General features: G+C 35.9%; 1 long non-coding RNA gene across 2 annotated transcripts; it reads left to right on the plus strand.

Annotated features, from left to right (window-relative positions):
• The first annotated feature begins 653 nt into the window (after window positions 1–653).
• Window positions 654–8,225, plus strand: LOC127839165 (uncharacterized). 2 transcript variants are annotated; one of them, XR_008030192.1, is made up of 3 exons: window positions 654–1,727; window positions 2,719–4,911; window positions 6,008–8,225. It is a non-coding gene; the product is annotated as an uncharacterized LOC127839165 (long non-coding RNA). The 2 variants fall into 2 exon arrangements; XR_008030191.1 differs by having other exon boundaries at window positions 2,719–4,872.
• The last annotated feature ends 5,162 nt before the right edge of the window (window positions 8,226–13,387 follow it).

The raw sequence follows: 13,387 nt of genomic DNA on the forward strand, positions 1-13,387 counted from the left end.
TATATATTATTGGCGTTGATAGGCTTATATATTTATAAAGTGTATTACGCTATGCAAATTTCTGCATTGTTTTTAAAAATGTAAAAAATTGAAAATCAATGTCAATTCTTACGCATAATTAAATCACTGCATTATTTTGTTGGCTATATTTTATGTAACGTCTTTGAAATACGAGATTTCATACAGAAAAGAGATCGACTTCAACTTTTATAATTATCAATATTAACAATATCTATATATAACTGTATATACACAGGAGTGTATGATTTCAATAAAGCATACAACAATGTGGTCTCTTATATTAAAACATATTGAATGGATGCATCTAATGCTATTTAGTTGACACTCCAAATGCTACTTGTCTTCTTCCTGTATTTGCGCGATGATTATCTGATATATTAACTCTATGATTCTACATTCTCAAATCTTTTCTATAAAGAAGGAATGTAGTTGACAATTGTTAATAGTTTTATTTGATCGTTCGTCAAAAAGTTGTAATTCTGTTACTCTTGTATCTTCAATGCAATTGAGTAATTAAATAGTAATTAAATTGAATGCGTTTTAATTCCCTTTTATTAACCGGATTTTTTTCGAAAAAATCTCGGCTTATAGATTGATGTTGTCGGGCGGGCGGGGGGGCGGGCGGGCGGGCGGGGTGGCGGCGTGCTCGAAAATGTTAAAGTTCTTATTTCATGGTATAACTTTGGTATGCTTGGACCTAGAGTCTTCAAACTTGACATGAAGGTTGGCCAGGATTAACAGATGACCACTGGTCATTTCAAGGTCATTCATTTGAAGGTCAAGGTCACTGTGACCTTCAATATAAAAAATGTTAAAGTTGTTATAACTTTGGTATGCTTGGACCTAGAGTCTTGAAACTTGACATGAAGGTTGGCCATAACTAGTAAGTAACCACTGGTCATTTCAAGGTCATTCATTTGAAGGTCAAGGTCACTGTGACCTTGAATGTAAAAATGTTAAAGTTCTTATTTCATGGTATAACTTTGGTATGCTTGGACCTAGAGTCTTCAAACTTGACATGAAGGTTGGCCAGGATTAACAGATGACCACTGGTCATTTCAAGGTCATTCATTTGAAGGTGAAGGTCACTGTGACCTTCAATATAAAAATGTTAAAGTTGTTATAACTTTGGTATGCTTGGACCTAGAGTCTTGAAACTTGACATGAAGGTTGGCCAGAACTAGTAAGTAACCACTGGACATTTCAAGGTCATTCATTTGAAGGTCAAGGTCACTGTGACCTTGAATGTAAAAATGTTAAAGTTGTTATAACTTTGGTATGCTTGGACCTAGAGTCTTGAAACTTGACATGAAGGTTGGCCAGAACTAGTAAGTAACCACTGGACATTTCAAGGTCATTCATTTGAAGGTCAAGGTCACTGTGACCTTGAATGTAAAAATGTTAAAGTTCTTATTTCATGTTATAACTTTGGTATGCTTGTACCTAGAGTCTTCAAACTTGAAATAAAGATTGGCCAGTACTAGAAGATGACCACTGGTCATTTCAATGTCATTCATTTGAAGGTCAAGGTCACTGTGACCTTAAATGTTAAAATGTTAAAATTGTTATAACTTTGGTATGCTTGGACATAGAGTCTTCAAACTTGACATGAAGGTTTGCAAGCACACTTAGATGACCACTGGTCATTTCAAGGTCATTCATTCTAAGGTCAAGGTCACTGTGACCTTGAATGTAAAAATGTTAAAGTTCTTATAACTTTGGTAGGTAAAAATGTTAAAGTTCTTATTCCATGTTATAACTTTGGTATGCTTGTACCTAGAGTCTTCAAACTTGACATAAAGGTTGGCCAGTACTAGAAGATCACCACTGCTCATTTCAATGTCATTCATTTGAAGGTCAAGGTCACTGTGACCTTCAATGTTAAAATGTTAAAATTGTTATAACTTTGGTATGCTTGGACCTAGAATCTAAAACTTGACGTAAAGGTTTGCAAGCACACTTAGATGACCACTGGTCATTTCAAGGTCATTCATTTCAATGTCATTCATTTGAAGGTCAAGGTCACTGTGAACTTAAATGTTAAAATGTTAAAATTGTTGTAACTTTGGTATGCTTGGACCTAGAATCTCAAACTTGACGTAAAGGTTTGCAAGCACACTTAGATGACCACTGGTCATTTCAAGGTCATTCATTCAAAGGTCGAGGTCACTGTGACCTTGGATGTAAATATGTTAAAGTTGTTAATACTTTGGTATGCTTAGACCTAGAGTCTTCAAACTTGATATGAAGGTTGGCCAGAACTAGTAGATGACCACTGGTCATTTTAAGGTCAAGGTCACCGTGACCTTGAATGTAAAAATGTTAAAATTCTTATTTCATGGTATAACTTTCTTATGCTTGGACTTACAGTCTTCAAACTGGACATGAAGGTTGGCCAGCACTAGTAGATGACAATTGGTCATTTTAAGGTCATTGAAGGTCAAGGTCACTGTGACCTTGAATGTTAAAAATTAAAAGTTGTTTTAACTTTCGTATGCTTGGACATGGACTTTGCCATGACTAACAGATGACCACTGGTCAAGAGAACAACTGGTCATTTTAAAGTCTTTCAATTGACAGTGACCTTAAATGTGAATATTTTTTTCATGATTTAACTTTGGTATGCTTACCACTGGTAATTTCAAGGACATTCAATTGAGGTTCATGTATATGCATGCATTCAAAACATAACACAAGGTTTGCTCATGCCTTGAAAAGTACTTACATTTCATTTTGACCTTTGAACAATATTTCAGTAATTTAAGTATTGCATTGACAAAAACACGAAAGGTACTTTCCTGTCATTTAAATCAAAAATCCGGCTTCAATGCGGTCATCTCCGACCGCGGAACTCTTGTTATTGTTTAATTTGAGTTACAATGCTATGACGTTAAATTTTATTTACACTTGAATGTATTATGAATATTGCTGGGCCAAGTGTGAGGTTGAGCGCTCTATAACCAGGTTTAAACCCCCAATGCTTTGCATTGACCGTTCCAAGGCGGTGACCCCAGCTTTATTCATATTTTGTGTTTATGTTGGTTTGTATTGTGCTGTATTGTACTGTTTTGTACTGTCTGGGCAATCGGTCACTTGCCTTAAATAAAGGACCAACTAATTGTTTTTAATGAAAATTCAATACTGCTCCAGCAGCTGGAGTTTCACTTCTTTATATTGTACTTATGCTTTTGTAGGTGAATTCATATGAATAATTATTGACACATTTAAACAGTAATGGGTTGTTCATTTGTTCAAATGATTTTCGATTGTTATTGTAAAAACGATAAAAAGGCGGCAGAGAATTCTTTATAACATTTTTTCCTGTTTTGAATATTTAAACTATGCATTTTCTTTTCAGATAACGTCTTCTTCAATGATTGCTTGCGAGGATAAAGGCTTTTTTGTGAGTTGGGATCCTTATGATTGTAAAGAGGCTATTAATTGATACCTGATATACTACATGAACAAACCTGAGCGCATGCAATACATTGTAATTTTACAAATACAAATACAAATACAAATACACTTGTATAGCGCAAAAACTATAAATATTCTATTGCGCTTCACAAAACGTCCTATATACACATATTTAGATATCCTCTAGTGAGCTTACAGGTTACAGCACGCATCTAAGTGTTATGGAAACGCTCAAATAGGTAGGTTTTGAGTTTGCTCTTAAATGTTGTTTCCGAGTCAGCCGATTTCAAATGTCCGGGAAGCAAATTCCACCATTTCGGCCCTACCACTGCAAGTGACCTGTCGGCGATCTTTGTTCTATGCCTTGGCACACGGAACTTGATGCCTACTGATGATCGCAAGCGTTAGCTGCCTTGTTCATGTGTAAACATCGATTGGAGGTAAATTGGCGCAGTGCCCTTTACGACCCGGAAAACAATGACAAGCACATTGAACATTATTCTTGCCTGCACTGGCAGCCAATGTAATCGTTTTAGCAAGTCGGAACTACGTTCTTCATACGATGCGCAGGTTACTTACCTGGCAGCATTGTTTTTGAATTCTTTGTAATTTGTTCAGCTGATATGCCGGAATGTCAGCAAAAAGTCCATTACAGAAGTCAAGATGGGAATGAATTAGACCATGAACAAGAATTTCAGTGGATTTTTGTGTCAAATGTTTCCGGATACACCGTAAGTTTCTTAACTGGCAATAGGCGACTTGGCATTTCTTAAGAATATGCCGATCAAAATTTAAGGTACTTGACATATGCACCCCAAGGTCGCGAACATTGTCAACACACTTCACCTCACAACCACCAACTATCACACTAGTAATGTTTAGCTTTTCTAATTGTTGTTTTGTCCCATAAGCTATAATTTCAGTTTTTGCATTGTTCATTTTGAGCTTGTATCTAGTCATCCAGTTAATGATATTTTCAAGACAGTTATTCAGTTGGTTAATGATGTTAAATTCACTTTGTTGATTTCCAGCTTTTATTTTAAAGGCAGCTTTATGGTCATCAGCATAACCGTAGAGGTCAGCTGAATAGTTTTGAACAACCCTGTTTAGCCCAGCGATATACATTGTGAAGATAACCGGGCCGGCGCAAGAGCCCTGTGGGACGCCACAGCGTAGTGGCATGGTGTCAGACGAAGCAATGCCAATCTTGACCTTCATGGTTCTGTCAGTAAGGTAGGATTCAATCCACCTGAGTGCAGTGTTGGTAATACCGAAGTCATCTTGCATCAGCTGAAGAGCTGAAGGAATGTCTATGGTGTCAAATGCAGCGCTAAGGTCAATCATCACTACAAGTGTCACGAGATTCAGATCAATTGATTCAAGAATATCACCGTACATCTTCAGCATCGCTGTTTCAACTCCGTGATATCTCCTGTAAGCACTTCAACTTGTCGTTCCAGGACAACGAACCCAGTGGGTTACTTCAATAATGAAATTCATTACCTAAATTATATAACGGATTATTCAGAAAAGTGTTTTAATTTATCATGACAACAGAAATTAACGGCAAAAGGTACCCAACAACATTTGATTTTATGGCAATGCTACTTAAATCGAAATTCGCTTAAACGTATATTTGTGATGCATCGTATGATGCTGTCAATAAGTGAATCTACTTTGAATTGTACTGAGTGGAAAACGTGTTAGTTTTAGGATCAATGCAATCGCACCAGTACCCGAAAAGAAAAAGTTTTATTTTGGAACAAGTAGACGATACTCATACAGCAATTAAGCTATGGTTTTAAGAAATTTGAAAATTGATAACAATATAACGATTTTCCGAAGTCGCGACTATTTGAATGTTAACTCAATTTAACTCACGAAAACGTTTTTTTTTGTATTTATTGTTAATAAAGTTTCTGAACTATTTAACAAACAACTGCTCTATTTAATTAGAACATGAATTAACAGCTTAAAAAAGGTAATGCTAAAAAAACATATTAATTGTCTATTTAAAAGTTTGCGATTGTGCATTTTATTAAATGTTTATTATACTATGATGAAACATAAATGACTTGAATATAAGCAAAAAAGCATAAATTTCTGATCGCAGCGAGTTTCTCCAGTAAGCTATTTTTACAACGTTCGAGTAATCGATTATGCACGTTTTTGCTTTATCATTTCGTCGTCAAATTCAATTCAAGTGCTATTAACAAAATCAGAATTCTTCTATTTCAATCAGATTATGTTACATGATAACATAAAGTATACACATGTGTTTGGTGTGATGCTCTGCAATAACTACCATAGAAATTAGATGTATGCGAATTGACCTCTTCGCGTTCTGATTCTCAATAGTCATTACACATTGATCATAAGTCAATTATCAGAAGGCATTAAAGAAGATTTATATGACATTTGAAGGCATCAATAGTAGTTGGATATAAATCACTCACGTTTTTCATGCACATTCTACACCCACCCAACAGTCATTTTGTTTAAAATATTGTATCTATATTTATCGACATCGGTAAGGTGACACCTGAAGATGATTTGTTTTGTATTGCAGGAGTCTTTCATTCTGTGTCGGATTATTTAAGAGTGCTTATAGAAGATTGTGCAGTGAGATCTAAAAACATTGAAAGTTCATGGACAGCCGATGGAAATGTTCTGATCAGGTTAACTGAAAACGGTCAATCAATCATCAAACGCATCAGCTGTGCATCAGAACTTGAACAGTACAATAGCAGCTAATTATAGAACTTCGAATCTTTTTTGTTCAGTTTATTTTCATTCGATGCTGACCTCTTTAGCTGCACGAATATAACGAAATCATATTTCTTGTGTGCTATCTACTGAGCGTATGATTCTGTTTACTACAATGGCATAGCCCGTTTTCCTGTGAAACTATCTACCTTAAATCAAAGTAACTCTGAATATTTGTTTAAAAGCGCCCTAAGCCGATATTGTAAAACATCAATGTTAATCTGGTTAAGCTTATTAACAAGGTTAAATAATTTGTAAAAGTTATCAATAACAAATTCAATAAAAAATCTCAATAAAATTACAACATTTACTTTGTCAAATGTGTAGTATCTTATTATAAGTAAAGCATAAACAAGTCACTTTCTACTAAAAAAGTAAAATGACAGTTTTTCTATCCTATTTTTGCTTCATTTAGCGTATAGCCAATTCATAAAATGTTTGTTTTTTGTTTCTAAAGAAGTATCTTACTATGCACAAAATGACGAAACTAGTCAGCTGACTGAGATTATACTATTTAGGGCCTCAGGCTTCATTAACTGACTATATATTGTGCTCAAAATAAAATGCGTTTATATTGCGTGTGCAAAAATTTACTATTACAGTGTATAATACAACGCTCAACCGTTGTCAATATCATGCCCTTGGGCGCTCGTTTGAGAGTAGAAATTACAGATACGGTTTTTATAACTATTTTTTGTTGGTGTAATTGTTGTAGTACTTTATTGCATTGTTTGTTTGTACTACTAAATAACTGTTTTTTGTGAAATGCTTACACATTTTGATATATGTTAGTGAACGCTTGTGTGAATTATCATCTCTGTACAGGCAATTACCATAACCACTCAAAATCCCTTCTTATTGTAGCTTTGACGGCTCGTTCTTTTTTATACTGACTTGACTTTATCTTTTGCTCCTAGGCTATTATAATTTACTCTTTATACACCCAACATAACCTCACGTATCATAATAATGATACCAAAAATATCATCATCCATTACCATTTGCTTCTTTTCCCTTCCATCTTCCAATCTCTCTGATATCTTTTTCTTCAATGTGCAGCAGTTCTGTATCAAACAACGAACACAAATCGTAACAACGTATCCGTCGCAATGTGTCCTCGTCGCTAATCGCAACACGCGTATCATGACAGCGTTTCTGGCCAATCTTGTATTTATTAGAGGTTATTATTATGTTGTACATTAAACAGAGACCAGTAAACGCTGTCATGGTTGCGTATAGATCACCAGCTATCTTTCCATTTTTCCTGAACTTATTATATGTATGTCAATTTTGGCTTTCTCATTACAAATTTATGTATACACGTCTATGAACACAGCACTGAGAATTGTACATCCAAGCAAACGTGTTCTGATAGGAAAAAACATACATAGGATATTATTTTCCTCAAAAAGGTTCTAACATGTTTCTGTGTGCTGCAACATGTTGTTGGATCTCAATAGTCTTATTGCGATCAGGTGATATTCATCCTAACCCTGGGCCAACTTTGTCTGATCTATCTTCTAACACAGATGCAAGCAGTTCTTTTTCCTTTTTAAATTTGTCGGCAACAAACCACATCCGTTTTGTACATTACAATATTCAAATTTTGGTGCATAAAATTGATGTTCTTCACACAGGACTACGAGAATTTGACATAATTTGTTTTACCGAAACATGGTTAAATAGTTCTATTCTATCTGCTGATCTCCTCTTTGACTGTTTCAACAAACCAATTCGCCAGGATCGCGCATTCGATTCACACGGTGGCATTGCTATATACGTAAATGAAAGTATTGTCTTAAAACGCAGACAAGATTCTTGAACTGAATAATATTGAATGTATTTGGATTGAAGTTTTTCCCTCAAAATATAAATCCATTTAGTTTGACGTGTTTTATAGACCGCCTAGTGCGGATAGATCATATATGATTTATATTGAAGAGTCTATAGGGCTAGCCAGAGACACGCGAATAAATGATATTATTATAACATGTGATTTTAACATAAATGCTCTAGCTGAACCTTCTGCACGAAAAATTAATGATTTATGTCAACAATATGAATTAACGCAACTCATTAACGAGCCAACACACAGAACACACATCTTCCATTATTGATCTTATTTTTGTAAGTAATCGGAATAATGCACTACTTTCTGGAACAGGCGAACACTTTTTAGACCAGACCATTTGGTACCACTGCCCTGTTTTTGTAACATTAAAATTTACAAAACTCAGATACAAAACGATTTTTCGACATATCTGGCGCTACGACATTGGAGATTATTCAAAACTACGACAAATGATGTCGGATACTAATTGGGATCTACATAAATCCGAAAATGTTGATATATTTGCATATAATTTAACTAAAACAATATATATTGAACATTGCAAGTATATGTAATCCAAACAAAAATGTTTGTATCCGTTTGCGTGATCTTCCACGGATGAACAATAACATAAAGAAAAATATTCGACAGCGGAACCGCCTTTACCGAAAAGAAAAACAATTTAAGAGTGATATTCACTGGTCAAACTTCCGTCGTGATAGGAATGAGGTTGTTTTACTATATCGAAACTCGAAAATCGAATACTTTCACAATATTGCTCAAAAACTTAAGTCATCAGACCTTTCCGCTGAATACTGGTGGAAGACACTGCGAACATATGTCCCTTCTAACACAACTAACACAATACCACTTCTTTACGATGAACATGCAAATAGTTTTGTAGCGGATGATACAAGTAAAGCGGATATGCTCAACAAGTATTTCGCTAACCAGTGTTCACTTGACGAAACAAATCACGATCTTCCCCCAATGCACCATACAAACACGAACTGTCTTCAGTCTATACATATAACACCAGAGGAAGTAATTGACTCAATTAAATGTCTAAAGGTAGGAAAAGCGTCCGGTCCTGATGGAATAGATAATAGAATCCTTAAAGAAGCCAAACATCAATTAAGCTACCCCTTGTGTGATTTGTTTAACTCTTGTCTAAACACTTTCAAAATGCCTTCTTGTTGGAAACTTGCAAATGTGTGCCCAGTTTACAAAAAAGGCGATCCATCCTTAATGTCAAATTATCGACCCATATCACTGCTTATACAACCGAGAAGGTCTTTGAAAGAATACTGCATAAACACATTTTTAATTTTCTTCGTGCAAATTCATGTTTTGCACCCACTCAATCTGTTTTTTGCCTGGTGACTCTACTGTCAATCAGCTGACATATATTTACAACACATTTTGCAAAGCACTAAATAATGGCCTTGAGGTCAGGGTTGTATTGATCGATATAAGTAAAGCTTTTGATAAAGTATGGCACAAAGGTCTTTTATGTTAACTGAAACAAGCAGGCATTTGAGAAAAACTATTATCGGTTTTGTCTAACTATCTTTCTGATCGTAAACAAACAGTAATCTCACCGGGATCGTCCGGATCAACCCCTATTGAAATTCTCGCCGGAGTCCCTCAAGGTTCTATTTTAGGACCACTTATGTTTTTAGTATATATACATGGCATTATTGCTGACATAAATGCACAAATACATTTGTTCGCTGATGATACCAGTCTTTTCATTGTTGATAATTCGCCTAACGAAACTGCAGCCGTACTGCAATCAGATATCGACAAAATTTCTAGCGGGGCTAATAAATGGATGGTTTGTTTTAACCCTTCAAAATCCGAATCAATGACTATTTCTCGCACAATAAATAAACCAAATCAACTACCATTGACCATGCAGAACATTAATATTCCAGTTGTTGATATCAATAAACATTTAGGTGTTTTTATGTCAAATGACTGTACATGGCATGCGCATATATCCTTTATAAAGGAAAAGGCATGGTCACGTGTTCATATAATGCGTAGATTAAAAACAATTCTTGATAGAAAAACTCTCGAGAAAATATATTTTTCGTTTATTAGACCAATCATTGAGTACTCAGACGCTGTATTTGACAATTGTACGCAATACGAAAAAGTTGAACTAGAGAAAATACAAACTGAAGCCGCGCGAATAACAGCCGGATGCAAACGTCTAGTCTCATTAGAAGAACTTAAATAATGAATTAGGATGGGAACCTCTTAGTCAACGAAGACGTAAACATAAACTAATATTAATGTTTAAAATGAAATCAAACAATATTCCGAACTACTTACAGTCCCTTGTCCCCGCAACAGTTGGGGCGCGTGGCAATTACTCATTAAGAAATGCGTCACATCTCCAACCAATTCAAGCGCGAACGTCATTGTATTTAAATTCGTTTTACCGTCAACTGTATCCGAATGGAATAATCTTCCAGATGACGCCCAAATCGCTGAATCAATCCATTCCTTAAAAAGGCTTATTTACATTGATCGATCGATTCAAAATCCCAAATTCTCGTACGGCGAAAGACGCTCTCAAATATTACACACACGTTTACGTACAAAGTGTAGCGCCTTAAATGACATATTTTTAGAATGTAATATTGTTACATCCCCATTATGTGTATGCGGACTTCAGAAAACGACGTGACATTATTTTCTCGAATGTACTCAGTATACACATGCTCGCGGCGAACTTCTTAACACAATATCCGTTTATTCCGTCCCATGCATTGAAACTATTCTTTTTGAATACAACACGCGTGACTACCTAACCAATATTAGAATAGATGTTGCTGTTCACAAATTTATAGTTAATAGTAAGCGATTTGATTCGTAAATAAGCTACAGTACGACACACAGCCCTTTTCTCTTCGTTCCCCTTATCTAATATTTTAAAATGACCTTTATCTTCTTCCCAGAACCCTACCACACCATCCTTCACCTCCATATTTCAACTTAAAACTTGATTTTTTTACAATTTAAACACTATACACGGAGTTTGTATCTTTCCTAAACTGTTATTATTGTTTAATGATCAAAATCCAATCTTGTTCGCCTGAAAACATGTAATTGTATTTGTATAGGGAGAAAAACTATATAAGACATTGTCTTTCGTTCTAATCCTATTCAAACATGTTCATTGTATAAATGTGACATGTAATGCTATGTAATAACAAATTGTATTGCTTGAAATAAATATGTTTAAACTTAGATTGTGCAAAATTTGTTTTGTAATACACAGTTCGTTCACATCATTCATTAATCATTCTAATTCATACCCGTTATCACTACTTCAACTCTTCTTTAGTAACGTAAATCATTCCACGCCAGTAAGTTTTACTTCTTGGAAGCAATGTCATTTCACATGAGTAAATCAGAGCTTATTTACGGGTCGTAATTGCCTCTTCACTTTGATTTGTACAGGCCCATGTTGTTCATGGGCCGTCGTGTGCTAGATAGTAAATATAGCCGTTAAGGCGAAGAAAGGAAAATGCGGAATACTGTTCGTTAATGATAACATACATACGGTATTTTAAGTATGAAAGCTAAGTGCCGAAATGCCAAAATATTTCACTTTTTGATTTTTTTGTATTTCAATTACATAAGACCTCACTAAGCTATTGCTATATGAACATATAAATAGGCAAGTTTGTGTAGATTTGCTAATCCAAAGCTATATTTAGAATAAATATTTAGAACATACTATTTATAATAATCGTTTTTATTTTATTTATTAAAGCTGTGGTGAAATTGTGAAATGCTTTTGTTGCCATAAAAACTACTTTTACTGGCATACTGTTGACGTCATCTTTCGGGCGGGTAGTTTCATGCACGCGGCAGACTGCGCGTTCATGAACTGCACGAATGGCAGTAACGTCCCGATGCAGGATGGACAGTCTTAGTGCAGTTTCCAACAACAAGCTTGACACTGTTAAGTTAAGGGCCCCATACACCAAGCACGTTCTTAGACAGTTCGAGCACGTTTTGAAGAAAATGCAGAACGGGATATGAACTTGCTTGAACGTGCAGTTTTGGTCCGAAAAAAATCTGCAATATGACTAAATTACGTTCATGCACAGTTCGAGCTACGTGCAGCTCGTTGCTATCCCGTCCTATCCCGTTGCCAGTCCGTCTTTATCCAGTTCAAATCGGGTCAATTTCCCCAATGTCCCCGTTGGTATACCGTTTTCAGTCAGACCGAACCCGTCCTCAGTCAGTTCGATTACGTTCGTACGCAGTTCTTCTTTATTCGTTGTGCAGTTGGTACTCGTTCAAAGCTGGTTCTCACTCCGCCCTACTACGTTCTTAGTACGTTTAGGGCGCAGTTGCAGCCATTTTCTGCATGGCGATTATAAAACCGACTACGTTCCTGCCAGTTCTCATTTATGTTTCAAGCTTTGAGCCGACCAGACGTACATTTGTAATGCCTCCAAGAAACAATTCCGCCAAATTTCTCACCCAACAAGTTCTTAATCGTCTCCACCTTCTTTCTCGGTCCATCAAAACAGTATATTTCTGCTCTGCTTCTAGCATTAATTGCACGAAGCCAACATTTACAAAATTAAGATCTCCAAGATTGTCCAGGTTTCAATTTAACATCACAAATGATGAATCTTGAGACAACGACCTCTATTTATATGCACATTGTCTGAACGTATTGTATTTACGGTTTGAACGTTGTAACAACTGCATTAAACGAGTACAACGTACTTGGAACCTACTGCGAACTCCTTAAAACGAGTACAACGTACTAAGAACGTACTGAGAACTCGTAGCACGTGTTGTAAACGTTGTAAGAACTTATCTTTTATTTTCCATTTTTTTCACGTAACAAGATCGTACTTGAGAGATAGTGTGAACGGGGTCGGTCTGTCTGAGAACGGATTGGACGGACCAGAAACGGACTCGATCTGTGTGGCATCGTACAGGTAATTTCGGTCCGATTGCACTACGTTCTGGCACGTGACTAACTCGACCTTAATACGACCTATCCGTTCTTATTACGCCCATTACGTTTCCAGTACGTTGTTACTACGTTTAATTGTAGAACAAGATGATCGGATGAAAATTTTAAGTAGGCTTAAATTTCTGAAACACCTCTCCCGTTCATCCCCGTCCCAGGGCGTCCACAAAGTTCGAAGACAGTTCGTAACACGTTGCTACTACGATCACTCCGTTCTCACACAGTTCGAGCCCGTTAAGTCACATTTTCAGAACGTTCTTCGAACGGAGTCGGTGTATTGGGGGTATTAATGCAACTAAAATGTATAAACATCAAACATTCACTAGGCATAATATTTC

The sequence above is a fragment of the Dreissena polymorpha genome, chromosome 7 (assembly GCF_020536995.1).
Source record: "Dreissena polymorpha isolate Duluth1 chromosome 7, UMN_Dpol_1.0, whole genome shotgun sequence".
Taxonomy (NCBI): domain Eukaryota; kingdom Metazoa; phylum Mollusca; class Bivalvia; order Myida; family Dreissenidae; genus Dreissena; species Dreissena polymorpha.